This window comes from Callorhinchus milii, unplaced genomic scaffold (genome assembly GCF_018977255.1).
Source record: "Callorhinchus milii isolate IMCB2004 unplaced genomic scaffold, IMCB_Cmil_1.0 Scaffold1, whole genome shotgun sequence".
Lineage (NCBI taxonomy): Eukaryota > Metazoa > Chordata > Chondrichthyes > Chimaeriformes > Callorhinchidae > Callorhinchus > Callorhinchus milii.
The window spans coordinates 86971391-86985916 of record NW_024704742.1 but is presented as its reverse complement, the minus strand read 5'-3'; the positions used below and the strand labels follow the sequence as shown (position 1 = coordinate 86985916).

General features: G+C 41.2%; 1 protein-coding gene and 1 non-coding gene across 5 annotated transcripts in view; both read left to right on the top strand.

Moving 5' to 3' along the window:
• Positions 1–14526, top strand: part of pip5k1bb (phosphatidylinositol-4-phosphate 5-kinase, type I, beta b) — a 125920-nt gene that overhangs the window by 22228 nt on the left and 89166 nt on the right. The gene's annotated exons all lie outside the window — the stretch shown is intronic.
• Positions 9631–9702, top strand: trnaa-ugc. Its single transcript has one exon. It is a non-coding gene; the product is annotated as a tRNA-Ala (tRNA).

Genomic DNA, 14526 nt, shown 5'->3' with positions numbered 1-14526 from the left:
TGAATCCCTTCCCTGATCCTGACCCCCAGCTCAGGTCTGAAACACTGATTGTCCAGCACCTTGGGACATTCTCCTGACATGAAAGGTGCTATACAAATGTAATTTTGTTGTTGTTGAATAATAACTAATCCTGGTTTCCAATGGTCTGTTTCTCAAAAGTATAGTACCTACACATCTACTTTAAGACCACTGCCTTTATAGCTAATTTCTGGGACTCCATAGCAGGTCTTGCATTTACTGCTGCTGGGCAGTTGATCACAATCTCAACCACAGGGAGTGGAGGACTCGCTTTTAGGTCCAGTTTCTGCACTTTCAGACAACATTTACTCTAGAATGGCTATAATTGGGCTGCTTCAACCTGCTACTCAAATAGTGGGAGCCATTCACATGGTACCCTGCCCATGACTGTTTGTGAGACCCTAAGAGGTGGTCAGGAGGTGGCTGCCACCTTGTTAGAATCTTAAAGGCAATGTTTTGAGAGGACCATCTTTACACAATGGTACTTATATTTATGTGGAGCAGGAACCAGGACCATACATGTAACCACACATTGCTTTGTGTGCAATTGGTTACCTCTGCTGATTTTTCGAATAACCAGGCCCAACAAATGGGAGGGGGAAGGTAACCATGGGCACGGTCGAAGAGGAAGTTCTTTAACGCGACCTGAAAATGGGGAGAGAGGGAGCAAGGCGAAGGGATTGAGGGAGAGAGTTCCACAGCTTCGGGCCATAGTGGCTAAAAGCACGGCCGCTGATGGTGGAGCAGAGGGTCTGGGGAACAAGGAGAATGCAGTCGAGCGGAGGCAGCTGGTAGTCGTGTAGGGAGAGCAGATTGGAGAGATAGAGGGTGCCAGGCGTGAAGGGATTGAAATACAAGATTGAGGATCTTGAAATCAATCCACTCTGTGACAGGGAGGCAATGGAGTTTGACAAGGACTGGAGTAATGGGAGGTACAGAGTTTAATGTGGATGAGAATGTGGACAGTGGAGTTTTGCATTTTGAAAGGTGTTTCTGGGAGACTGAACATCCATTTAGTGAGGGACATAAATAAGACTATTTGAATTCACCCCGTGAATTTCAAGGTCTTGCAAATAGGGAATAGGTGTTGACAAAATGTTGATGTCTTGAACATCTTTCAGGTGTGCAGATTTCCTCAAAGGACCAAGGTCAGAATGGCCTTTTTTTTGTTCAGTTGGGTGTCAGTTTGACGCATGCAAAACTGATTGCCATGCTGAAGGTTATACGCTCCCAATTAATAAAGCTCTGCTTCTTTGATATGAGTTAGTCTTCCAGAACTAAGCTCATAATAATCCCTCCAATAAACAAATAAAGAAATTTGGTCATTCAATCCACAACTGTTTGTGGGATACTGCTGTGCACAATTGGCTGCCGTGTTTCACCCACAAAATACACAGTCAATCTACTTTATAACTTGTTCCGTGAAGTGCTTTGAGACATCTCAATGATGTGATAAGGCACTATATTAAATGCAAATGTTATTATTATTGCTAAATTGGTGCAGTGGTTGGGAAGTAGATTTCTGCTGACGTCTTGACATTTTTGTATTTTTCTTTCATTCTTAGAATCACATTAGGGTTAACATCAGGCCTGCATGTTTTGAGTATCTTAAACCCTCTATTGATTTTAGGAAGAAACGTTTTGCAGGTTCTTGCTTTGATGGTGTCATTACATCCCTTCACAGGAAAATTCAGCCAGGACCCCACGAATATTGAAAACATGTTAGAAAGTAAACCAATTCATCCTTTCCTGCTATTGAAGTTAAATATTGTGTCAACCTTATGTCAGGCCTGTCTGGGCCTATAACTTTATTTGAACTTTAAATATGCTATGCAGTATTTTAAGACTATTGTCCTCTTTACTTTTATTTTCCCACATGGGGTTCAAGAATATCTTGCTTTCCTGGGTTTACTGCTTTCTTGTAGTTGTTTGAATGATAGTTGAAAAATAAAACCTTGACAAATAATCATACTAATATGTTTAGCGACTGATGTGTGCTTTTTTTCGAAAGGCAGTACCATTTTGTTGTGTGTAGAGTTTAAGATGTTTGTGGGTGGTGTCGAGATTCCCATTATACACTAAAACTAGTTTTAGTCATTTTAGATCATTTACTATAAACCACAACTTTCAGGCTTTTGGGTACTGATACGTATAATAGACTAGCAACAAGTAAAACTTGTATCCCCTGAAATAATAATAACACAGATTTGTGAGCCCTTATTAAGTGCATGTCTGACAGGCTACCTTTTTGCCTCAAATACTGAATGTGGGTTAACCCTTAACTACCAGTCTGCATACTGTTACAATGTGGTCACGAGCCAAGCCAGCAAACTCATCTTTGAAAAGGGAATATTGCTCCAGAGACCTTAGAAGTTTACAGACTAAACAAATGTACCAACTTTATTTACCATACAATATGAAAACTAACACTGCTATCGGCACGATGTTGTTAGTATCAAAGTTAACATTCTTACCCATTGCTTTACCTCCGTCTTTCTGAATGGCTTCAGACTTTAGATTGAAGTCTTTCAAAGTGTTGGTTTCTCTTTTTAAAGCTTATTATTCTTAAAGATTTGCATGGAGTCAGCATCTTGGGCAAACATCTTAAATTTGACTGCACAAAACTCACGTTCTTAAATAGCGTACCCTGGCTGAGACATCCTTTTTCCAAACAGTTAAGAAGCAGAAACTACTTTCTCCACATTTGTTTTTCCCCGCTAAACTACGGGCTCTTTTTTGTATTAACATGGCACACCAATAGCAGCAAGTATTTCTGGTTGAAGTTTGATCTCTTTTTCTTTAATGCCACTTTCATATTGCATGAGGCCACTGAGCCATATCGCCAAACTGGAGGGGTTGCCTCATTCTGATACTCTGACAGCATTCCAACAAAGCTTCCAGCATAGACTGGTTGCAGACTTTTGATAGCCTTGTAACCAACATCACTTAAGTGCAGCAATTTATGGTAATAATCCTTGCATTTGATATAACGCCTTATCACATTGTTAAGACTTCTCAAAGCGCTTCACAGAATATACTGTAAAGTGGATTGACTGCATTTTGTGTGAATGTGGTAGCCATTGTGCGCCCAGCAATGTCCCACAAACAGCCATGAAGTTAGAGACCAATTTTATTTGGGGGATTGGTGACCAGGACACCAGGAGAAATTCCCTTCTCTTTTCGATTAGTGTCATGGGATTTTTAACATCCGCCTAAACAGGCAGACTATACCTTGGTTTATCGTCTCATCCGAAGGATGGCATGTCCGATAATGAGCACATCCCCAGCCCTGTATTGGAGAGTCAACCTATAAATCTTTGTACAGTGTATATTTTTAATGACTGGCTGCTGTAAAATCACAGTTTTCCAGTTTGAAACAATGATTTCTTCAATATACCCATGGCATGAACTCAGCAGAAGGGTAGAGTGGTAGTATTTAAACTGTTAATCTGCATTAATATCGCAGGGATGTCTGGTTTCTACACATGTGTAAACTGCCGTTAAATTATTTTGGGATCTGCGCTACCCAAATAATAGTGGTAGAAATGTACACAAATGGTGGATACGCAACTCTTTGAACAGGGATTTTTACTGCTCAGACCAGAAGTTTACAAACTAGGCATCCACAGAACTGCCCTGGGTCCACTCAGTCCATTGCCACAATTTTAATATTTATATTATTTATATTAATAATAAAATATTATTTTATTCTTTAAAATAAGAATGTTTACTCCGAGCTCTTGTTTGCAAAAGCAATGGAGATTCAACTCTCCAGAAGGGTGTTCAGGGGAAAAACAGCCCCTTTATCACACAAGTTGCCGCTGGAGATTGTCTTGTTCAGAAGAAATATAGTGCAACATTACTGCAATATAACTCCTGGGTTCACCTAATCTAAAAACAAGAGCAGAAAGCTACCTGCTTGATAGGGTCTGACTCATCATATGTACAAGTCTAGATATTTTTGGTTGCTGCGTAGTCGGGGCACTGTGGGAGATTTGACTATCTCTTTTTATCAGTAACACACAACATATTGGATCAATACAGTTTCAACTCAAATGTCAGCTTCTTCAAAATATTTCCACGAAATGTCAAAAACAGACTGACCTTCAATTAACTTGCTGTCTGCAGGTCTGATTTTGCCCCAAGTAAAAGGTGATGTTTGCACATTGAAATGAACCACAGTTATTGAGGTCTTATTCAATCTCTTATCTATACAAACTCTATCTATCAAGGAGAGTTGAGAAACTAAAATCTATTACTGGTGGTTCAATACTTGATCAGTTTTTGTTTCCCAGTGAAATGTTTAAGTTGATGCTAAATTGGAAAATTATATGTATTTTTTAAACAATAGCAAGAGCGCCTCAGCACCTCAGGCTCTGGCAGCATCAACTTCCATGGTTGCAACACTAAAACTCACCAAGCCAGTCAGGAACCTAGGTGTCTTGTTCGACCCCACATCCAAGCCGTGACCCGCTCTGCCTTCCCTCCCCTCCGTAACATCACCCGACTCCGCCACTACCTCACCCCTCAAGCCGCTGAAACTCTTGTTCATGCCTTCATCACCTCCAGGCTCGACTATGCAAACGCCCTGCTTGTTGGCCTTCCCACTCCTCCCTCCACAGGCTGCAGATAATCCAGAACTCCACAGCTCGTGTCCTCTCCCGCACCAAACTCCGTGACCCCATCTCCCCCACTCTCGCCCGACTCCATTGGCTCCCTATCCTTCAGAGGATTCAGTTCAAGATTCTGGTCCTCACATACAAAGCCCTCCATGGCCTCGCCCCATCCTACCTCTGCAACCTCCTAACTCCCTACCAACCCACCCATTCCCTCCACTCAGCCGGCTCTGGCCGGCTCCACGTCCCCCGACCCACCCGCCCCACCATTGGCGGGAGAGCCTTCAGCCACTCTGTCCCCAACCTCTGGAATTCCATCCCTCAATCACTCCGACTCGCCCTCCATCGCCTCCTTCAAAACCCTCAAAACCCTCCTCTTCAACCTTACCAATTGTCACACCCCTTCCCCTCTCCTCCCTTCTACCCCCTGTCCCCAGCTCAAGTTGAAATGCTGTACACTATCCAGTGCCTTGGGACATCCTCCCGACGTGAAAGGCGCTATACAAATGTAATGTTATTATTGTAGCTCCTTGCATGGAAGGATAATGCTACCCAGGACTTCACTGTGAGGGTGACCTCCTTGGCAACAGAATATCAGAATTGAGTCAATCTTCGTAATGACACACTAGCCAGGCCAGCTCATCAGCTGAATTTGGAAAGGCAACAATACAATACAAATTTACATTTGTATAGCACCTGTCACATTGGGAGGATGTCCCAAGGTGCTGGACAGTCTGTTTGCACCCAAGCTAATGGTGGGAGTGGGGGAAGGAGAGATAGCCAAAAGTACATTTCAAGCGGACCTTGAAGGGAGCAAGGGAAGAGGGCGATTGCTGTGGATCATGTAGTCTCAGGCTCAATACTATGTTGGTGTATCATTACACTAAACTGCACAAAACAGGCCATTTTGTGTAACTAGTCCATGGCCGTGTTCATACTCCACATGAGCCTGCACTCCTAATCTCCTCTACCATATCCGTTACCTCCCTTCCCCATATGCATGCATCAAATTTCCTCTTCAATGCATTGATGGTTTAAATTGCGTGACGAGGAGGGAATGCTCCATGTTGCATATTAGTTCCAAATCACTTTTACCACTAAGATTCTTTTGTATTGTCTTCATGTTAAACAGCCCCATATTGTTAGTTCATTAGTCGATAATGTAGAGTTTAAACATTTATACACTTCTCCACTTCACCAAAACATGACCAAATGAAAAGGATTCAGTTAACATAACTTGTTCGTCAATTTAGATAGTCAATTTAAGATAAGAGATTGTTCTCTTAATTCTAGTTTATTACTGGAAGGTGACAACTGGTTATTGGCTTGAGATTTATTCATTTTAATTTGTTTTCCCACAGTCGAGCAGTTCAAACTGGCAATAAGGAATGGAATGTTTAGTTTCTACCTCCTTTGAATTCAGAGTCCAATGGGGTGGAGCAAAAGATCACCTGATCAAGTATAAATATCTTAAGACTTGCTGTCATACATTGTTATCCACACAAACGCCTGTAGGTTGAAACGATCATTCTTTGCTATGGCCTTGGAGTTGTACTGTAAATGTATAACCTACAAGAGTTAATCAATCTCTGGGTGGGACATTACTGCTTTAGTAGCTCAAGAATGTTAATTGTGGGGAACAGAAATACAACCCAGGCTGTTTCCTGAAAGCAAATGTGAGATAGCTTTGTTTGGAGTCACTCCTCCTTTGCTATTGCCTTGCACCATACATTACTCAAGGATCCTTAACATTCAATTTTACATGAAACCTAGGTGCAACTTCCATAATGCTATGCAAGTTAAATGGAACAGCAACTTCAAAGCCCAGGTTTAAGTCCCTGATCTTGATCTGAAAAACGTTACCCAACTTACTACAGTTGCTAGATACTGGATTTTCATTATTCCAACTTGAGAGTCATAGAATAAAATCTTACAGCCCAGAAGGAGGCATTCTTTGAGAGAGCTAGCAATTAATCCAACATCCCCGCTCTTACCCCATAGCCCTACAATTTTTTCCTTTTTAAGTACCTATCCAATTCCCTTTTAAAGCTATTATTGAATCTGCTTCCACCACCCTTTCAGGCAGTTCATTCCAGATAGTAACAACTCTCTGGTGAAAAAAATTATCCTCATCTGCCCTCTTGTTCTTTTGCCAGGCGAAACAAAATATATATATTCTGCAAGATGATGCTGGACTTCCTTGAATCCAAAGACGAGGGGATCCACTTAGCTGCCTCTGCCTTCCGTCTGCTACCCCCTCCCCATCTTCCTCTCTCACCCCACCCCTACCCATCCCTCCCTCCACACCTTCGAACCTGTCTCCCCCTCCTCTCTCATCGCCACTATAAACTGTGTGAAACTCTCTCGACTCCTTCCCTACCCCTCTTCTTACTTCCCAGCTCCACCTCCTTGCCCCTCTACTCACAGACATCATAAACCTCTCCCTATCCACTGGTAGCATTCCCACACCACTCCTCTCCTATGCAGATCATCCAGAACTCTAGCCTGTGTCTTCCTGCACCAAACTCCATGACCATCTCACCCCCATCCTCGCCTGACTCCACTGGCTTTCCATCACTCAGAGGATACAATTCAAGATCCTGGTCATCACCTTCAAAGCCCTCCATGGCCTCGCTCCCCCCAACCTCTCCAACCTCCTTACCCTCTACCATCCTGCCCGCTCCCTCCGCTCAGCGGGCTCCAGCCTGCTTCACACCCCCTGCCTCGCCCACTCTACCATTGGCGGGCGGGCCTTCTGCCACTGTGCCCCTACCTTCTGGAACTCCTGCAGTCCCTCCACCTCACCCCCTCCCTTACCTCTTTCAAGACCCATTTCAAAACCCTCCTTCGACCGTATTTTTGATCACCTGCTTCAATTCCCTGCCCTCCCCAATCCCAACCCGCAACTCAGATCTGAAACACTGACCTTCCAGGACCTTGGGACATCCTCCCAACGTGAAAGCTGCTATACAAATGTAATTTTGTTGTTGTTCGCCAATTATCTTAAATCTATGTCCTCTGGTTACCGACCCACATGCCAGAGGAAACAGTTTCTCCCTATCTACTCTATGAAAACCCCTCATAATTTTGAACACCTCTATTAAATCTCCCCTCAACCTTCTCTGCTAAAAGTAGAATAATGCCAGCCTCTCTAGTCTCTCCACATAATTGTAGCCCCTCATCCCTGATATCATTCTTGTGAATCTCCTCTATACCCTCTCCAATCTTCTGACATCCTTCCTAAAGTATGGTACCAAGAATTGTACACAATACTCCAGATGAGGTCTTACCAGCGATTAGTAAAGGTTCAACATAACTTCCTTGTTTTTATACTCTGTGCCTCTATTTATAAAGCTAAGGCTTTGAGTTGGCTTCAAGGTGACTGTCCTGGCAATGGACTATCACAATCGGTTCAATCCTCTATGGTGGTCAAGATAATCTGGTTCCTTGCAGTACTCCGAAGCAAAGCTGATACCAGACTAGCTAGCCTGGTTCATCATTAGGGCTTGGAGGGAATAGAGAGGAGAAATGTCACTATTGGCACGGTTAAAGAGGAAGGTCTTCAGGCACAATCTAAAGATGGACAAAGAGAGGGGAAAGGTGGAGGGATTGAAACAAGAAGTTCCAGAATTTGGTGAGTAGCAGTTGAAAGCACGGCTACTGATTGAGCAGTTGAGGAGATGAGGGACGTGCTAAAGGCTGAAGTTAGCTGAGAGAAGGGAGTGGGGTTAATGGGCTATCAGAAGGGATGATTATGCCTAGAACACTGGACTCATTTTGGACTTTAACCTCAGACCCAGTTAACTCAAAAATGTTTTTTGGGGGGTGGTTGGTTAGCTTTCTACTGGATAAGTCAGTCAATTTAGTTAAAAGCCCCAAATATTGCTCTGATTTCTTTGTTAACATGAAGTAGTGTCCATTTCCTCTTGGTTATGAACAAATGTTCCTTACATTCACTCCATGAATTATTTCCTTGGCTTTAGAAGCTTGGATCTCATTGCTTCTCCGTGGTCTGTTTCAGCGAGTACTTTGGAGCCCCTACTAGCTTTCCTTTATAGCCCAGTACTCCATAGCTAACTTGGGGATCACTGGAATATTGCATACGGGACACAGTTTGTCAGGGCTGAGCAATGCAGTTTATGATGGGTTGATTCCTTGGAGTTTTATTTATTCAGGGGTGTTGGTGGCATTTCTAGCTCTTTCCTTGCGAGTTGCAGGTGTTTTTTTAAGTACACCATTACCTGCCTGCTATAGAATTATTCAGGGATTTTGTTGATTCGTAATCATCATTGTTTAAAAGTAGTGTCCAAAATTATTATTATCAAAATTGATTACATTATGTGCAGTCTCTACAGTAATACTACTTGGATTTAGGGATCGTAGTTTATCTTACTTATCACTCGCCTCTGTCAGAGCATTTGTAGTTTCGAGCTCCATACCAGGATATGAGCTCATAATTTAGATTGAGACTATAGTACATTGCTCAGAGCACTGCATTACTGGAGGGTTCATAAAACATTAAAACCAAGACATTCTGCTGGATTAATTTGATGTCCAAAATCTCAGGGCAATATTTCACGCGAGCAAGAAGCATTCCTAGTATACTAGACAATAATCCTCCCCCACCCAATCCCTACCCTCTTTCTCCACCCTCAACAGATTTAATTGTGCAATTGCTGTTTGTAGAACATTGCTGGTACAGATTAGCTGTTGTGTTTGTCTGCATAACAGTCAAACATTCATTTTGTGAAGTGTTTTGACTTCATGAGGCACTATATCAAACGCCAGTATTTATTTGCCATGCCAACCATATTAAACAAACATTCCTTGTAATTCCCTCTCCTTCCTTGTTGGGTAATGAGTGGATAGTACTTGGCTTTTAAATATATATAATTTCCGAAATGGGCAACAAATCCATTGGTAGCAAACTCTTAGATTCTCTTAGAACAAAGATTGTATCATTCCGTCACTGAAAATTCCCACGTACACTCTGTGGAGTCCTGTAGCTCAGTGGTTAGAGCACTCGCCTTGCAAGCGAGAGACCTGGGTTTGATTCCCAGCAGGATGAAACCTTGGGTAAGTTTCTTTACTCCACGGAACTGATAATAATCCCTCAAGAGAAAAAAAATTGGTCACTTCAATCCACAACTGTTTGTGGGACATTGCTGTGCACAATTCGCTGCCGCATTTCGCCCACAAATATACAGTCAATTCACTTGGCAGTATATCCTGTGAAGTGCTTTGAGACATCTAGAAGAAATGAAAATAATATTTGCATTTTAGAAATATATCTGCTCTCTACTATTCCATCCCAGAATTGCTCTGACTCCTTCCCTCTTGTTCAAGGTGCATCTCAAGATTTTCGGTCAACTTTCCCCTCCCCACACCAGCTAGAGAGCCTAGACAGTAGTGTCCATGGCTTTGAGACGACCTCCTGATGTGAAGGGAGCTCTATAAATGTACATTGCATTGTATTGGAGATTAATCTGGTTCATTAACTGAACTCTCTAAATCTCAGTCACACTCCTGGCAAAAGCAATAGGCTTTGCCTGCATTAACAGTGTTAACTGATTTTTTTCCCCACACAAAGCATTGTACATGAGCAAAACATGTGGAAGTTATTCTCTTTAGTATACAGTGATATTGTCATGTGAATTCTGAATGATTACTATTATTATTTTTAGTTCATAGTACAGTTTTCATTTTAACATTAAAGAGAAAGTACAGCATTAAGAATTATAAAAATTACAGCGCAGAAGGAGTCCATTCGGCCCTTAGATCCTGCAGTGACTCTCAAGGCAAGCTGCAACTTCAAACCCGCTGCCCTCCCATACTTCTTCAAGTCCCTAATCTTCATATACCTGTTGATTTACCTCCTACAAATCTTCTACCACCTTACTTGGCGAGGCATTCCACATCCCAACAACACTGAGTGAATAGATTCTAAGCTTTAGTTTGTCACGTTAAATAGGTAGTCTGGGGGTTTCGGTCAGAGGAAAGGAGAGGGAGGAAATTGTGACGAATTCACAAGACTTATCTGTTAACATTCTCCTATAGTTATTCACCTGCCACAGATCAAATAAGTTTAGCGGAGTCTAAGATCTGCGCATTACTACATTCTCTGTGGAAGTAGTGGGGCTAACAGCCTTGAGTTTCCTTTCTTATTGCTTATTCATATTCTAATGCAAACTTGGGAAGGTGGGTGTGTTTTTTGTAAACTGAAAATATTTATATTTGTTAAAATCAGGCAATTCTCATCTCTATTGTATGGTTGCTAACATTTTTAAAGATTTTGTTGGTGTAAATCAGTTTACCAATTTAAGTGTTGCAGCTTTTGGATGTAACTTCAATTGAAAAATGGTTACAGTGTTGTTGAGAGGAAATGACTCCCACCCTCAGCCCAGCCCCAGCAGTGTTAAGTATTTTGTTTTGTATATAAGAGTAAGTAAGTCATTGTACAAGACTACATTCATTCAGTATGTCTAGAGAGCATTGTAGCTCTGCACTGGCTAAATCTGCAATAGTGCTCACCCAGTTATTCAATCACCTGAAAACTAAATATGTGTTCAGAAGTAAAAAGGATGTTGATTTATTTGAATATAAATGTTTACTGTCTGATTTATGATTTGATATCTGAGGAACTGGCTCTGCCTAGGATAATAACCCCAAGATAATGATAATCCTCACCTTTTATATAGAACAATATCACATTGTCGAAACGTCTCAAAACGGTTCATGTGATTTTACTGTGATGTGTAGTGACTTTGGTTCTTTGGATTCAGTATGGTTCCATTGCTTAAATGAATACCTATTTCACTGATCATGATTGTGTCCAGTTTCCTAAACTACTCCAAGATGATAATTTCAGAATCGAGTTGATCCAAACAGCTGATCACAAAATATTACTGTACGGCAACCAATTCCGAGTAAACTTTTATAACAACACTTACGTTTGATATAGTGACTTATCATGTTGTCAAAACTTCTCAAAGCACTTCACAGGATTTTTATTGTCTTGCACTGGCTGGAACTTGCTCACTCGGCCCAGAGCAGTGTTTGATAGTTTATCCCACAACAAGGTAACTTTTTTTTCAAACAAAAACTTGTGAATTGATTTGGATTCACTTCTCTGAAGGTTACATTGAAAAGATATCTGCCAAGTATTCTCTCGTTACATAGACTACTTAATTATAGCTGGTGGCTACAGTAAACATAACAGAAGTCTTATCATTTAGGGCCATACATTTAATATGATTAATGCAAAGTGAGTTATGTGGAACTTAATTAATACTAGGAAATTCAACAGGACTTGGGCAGATGTAGGACTTGGGTGATTATATGATTTATACAGATCAGACCTATGCGAGTTTTACTGTATTTCATTTAACTTTTTTTTAAAAAAAGAGTGTTTTCTGTTGTCAGTCATGTTTGACGATTAACCTGCTGCTACTTGGATGATGCAAATTTTCCATTGCGCAGAATGTTGCTCATGCAATCTTAGGAACACAACTGAAAAAACATTGGGGCAGCTTTGCATTTGTTACAATTATCAAAGATGTGAAGGCAGAGATAACCAGTGTATACAAAGGAAAATGGACCAAATCTATAAAGCTGAAGCTTTTATCGTAACGATGGTATTCCAAATAGCTGCTTAATTTCCACGCAGATATGAAATCAGGGCCCCTGATGCAGTTTTGTGCTTCTAATGCATCATGTACGCTGTTTGTCGGAGCTTATTTGCATAGCAGTTGAGTTGCCGGTAAATTGAGGCTAAATGATAAGAATTTAGGGAGAGGCGGGGAGGTTTCGACATTTACAGCAGTTACAGAAAAGGGTGGCATTTACAGCCTAATCGGTCAGAGATTAAACTCCCCGCTCACAACTAGGGTTGCCACACGTCTGTTTGAGTGGATTATTTTATTGTACTCTGGCACTCTACCCTGTGTAAGGTGGACTATATAAATGCAAATTGTTGTTGTTGACATAAAGTAACATTCATGTGAATCAAAACATGTGCTGTGTGGAAGTAATCTATTTATGTATATTTCCTAACAAAAATTTAATATTTTGGAAAAAAAATTCAGAATGTGTTAAAGTAAACTAAATACTGAAAAGTCTCATTGCTGCTTTCCCCATTTTTATGTCTTCAGATGTGTCTCCATTAGTTAAGATTTTTCAATGATTTTTTTTTATATTTTCCATTTCTTGGCCCATTAGATGCTTCAAGTAGTTTCAAAAGATTCAGCCTGAGCCAGGTACTGCTCTGGGTTTCTCAATTCCTTTTAAAATCTTGTAAACCTGTTAGGTCCCTTGGATCATCTCTTTCCAAGACTGAAGAGCCCTAGCTTGTCTCATTCCTTGTAGCTCATCCCTCTATTACGTGCTCCAGTACTGGGAATCACTCTCCTCTACCCTGTCTTGTCAGTCTTGGGCAGCCCTCTTAAGTCACAACAAGCAGAAAATGAGTTATAATGCTAATTGATTGCACAACAACAAATTTTCATTTGTATAGCGCCTTTCATGTCAGGAGGACGTCCCAAGGCTCTAGTGCACATGCATACAGTGCACAGGAATTGATGTCAACAGCAATCTGATAACATAGAAATTGGCCATTTTTAGCATACTAAATCAGCCTATCAACACCAAAGCTGGATTACTCCATTTATAGTATAGTTGGCGGAGCCCCCACAGTAAATCAGCGCTATAAGCAAGGCAGCACTGTATCAAAGGGTGTCAATTTGAAGATTTCCTATGAAAACCATTTTCCCCATTGTTTAACATCAGCAAAAGCTGTTCTTGGAAAGCAGAGATCGTCTGAGATCATTGGCAGCAAATAGCTCAGGAACAGTGAAATTGAGTTTTAAAGATACTCCATCTGGGACTAATTGCTGCAATTTGGGTTGTGTAAATGAGTTTTGTGCGTGCTTTGATCATTGTTATTACTTTAGCTTGATTGTAGGTGATCACAACTCGACCAGGAGTAGGTTATTCTGAAAACCTGGTGAGGGAGGACGCTTTTGAGGATTGAGTAGACTTTCAAAAACGAGGCCTTGGCAAGAAAAATTCATGACTTAAATAAATATTAAGACTTTTTCAATGATCAGAAGTGGGTCTTGTAGGTTTGATTTACCACTGGCAGAAACAGGAGCTTGAATGCTCAGGTCAGAGTTGTAATTGTCTGGTGCTTTGCAAGACCGAACTCTTTGAAGTGCTGCAGTTGGGGGGTTAGTTTAAGTATTTTGGTATAGGCGTAGAAGAAATGGCTCAAAATTAACCATATTATAATTCAGTCAAAATACTTTACAGTAAATCCTTTGAAGATCTTTGAGACATCCTCCCAACATGAAAGCTGTTAGGATTGTTATAATAATATAGGAATGATCAAGACTAATCATTGCTACGCAAATTGAGGTTTAGGTAAAATCATTGTATTACTAAATTGATAAAGTATAGCATGCTTATTTCCAAGTGGCAGCTGGAGGTAAGGTTCAAACATATTCTGCCACAGTCGTATCCATGTTCCTCAACCAATACTTTAGGTGGCACTTGAAGCAACTGTCTACTGGGGCATTCTGTTCAAGATTTCCCAATGTTCTCCTTTGCTGGCCTCCACAGCTCTATTTTCCAAATGCTTTATCAGATCCGGAACTATACAGCCTGAGCTCTCTCCCTCCCACCCTTCCTGAGCTACTTGGGCACAAGTAGCTCAAAGGACTGAATTTTAAGATCCTTATCTTCAAATCTCTCCATGCTTTTGTTCTGTATTCAATGCAATATTTTTCCTGCCAGTACCCACTTGTCCTTATGACTCTAGTCTGTTGATCCCTCCCCCACTCCCTTGAAGGGGATTGGGGTTATGGCAGGGGTTTGGGGTTATGGCAGGGTTGTGGGA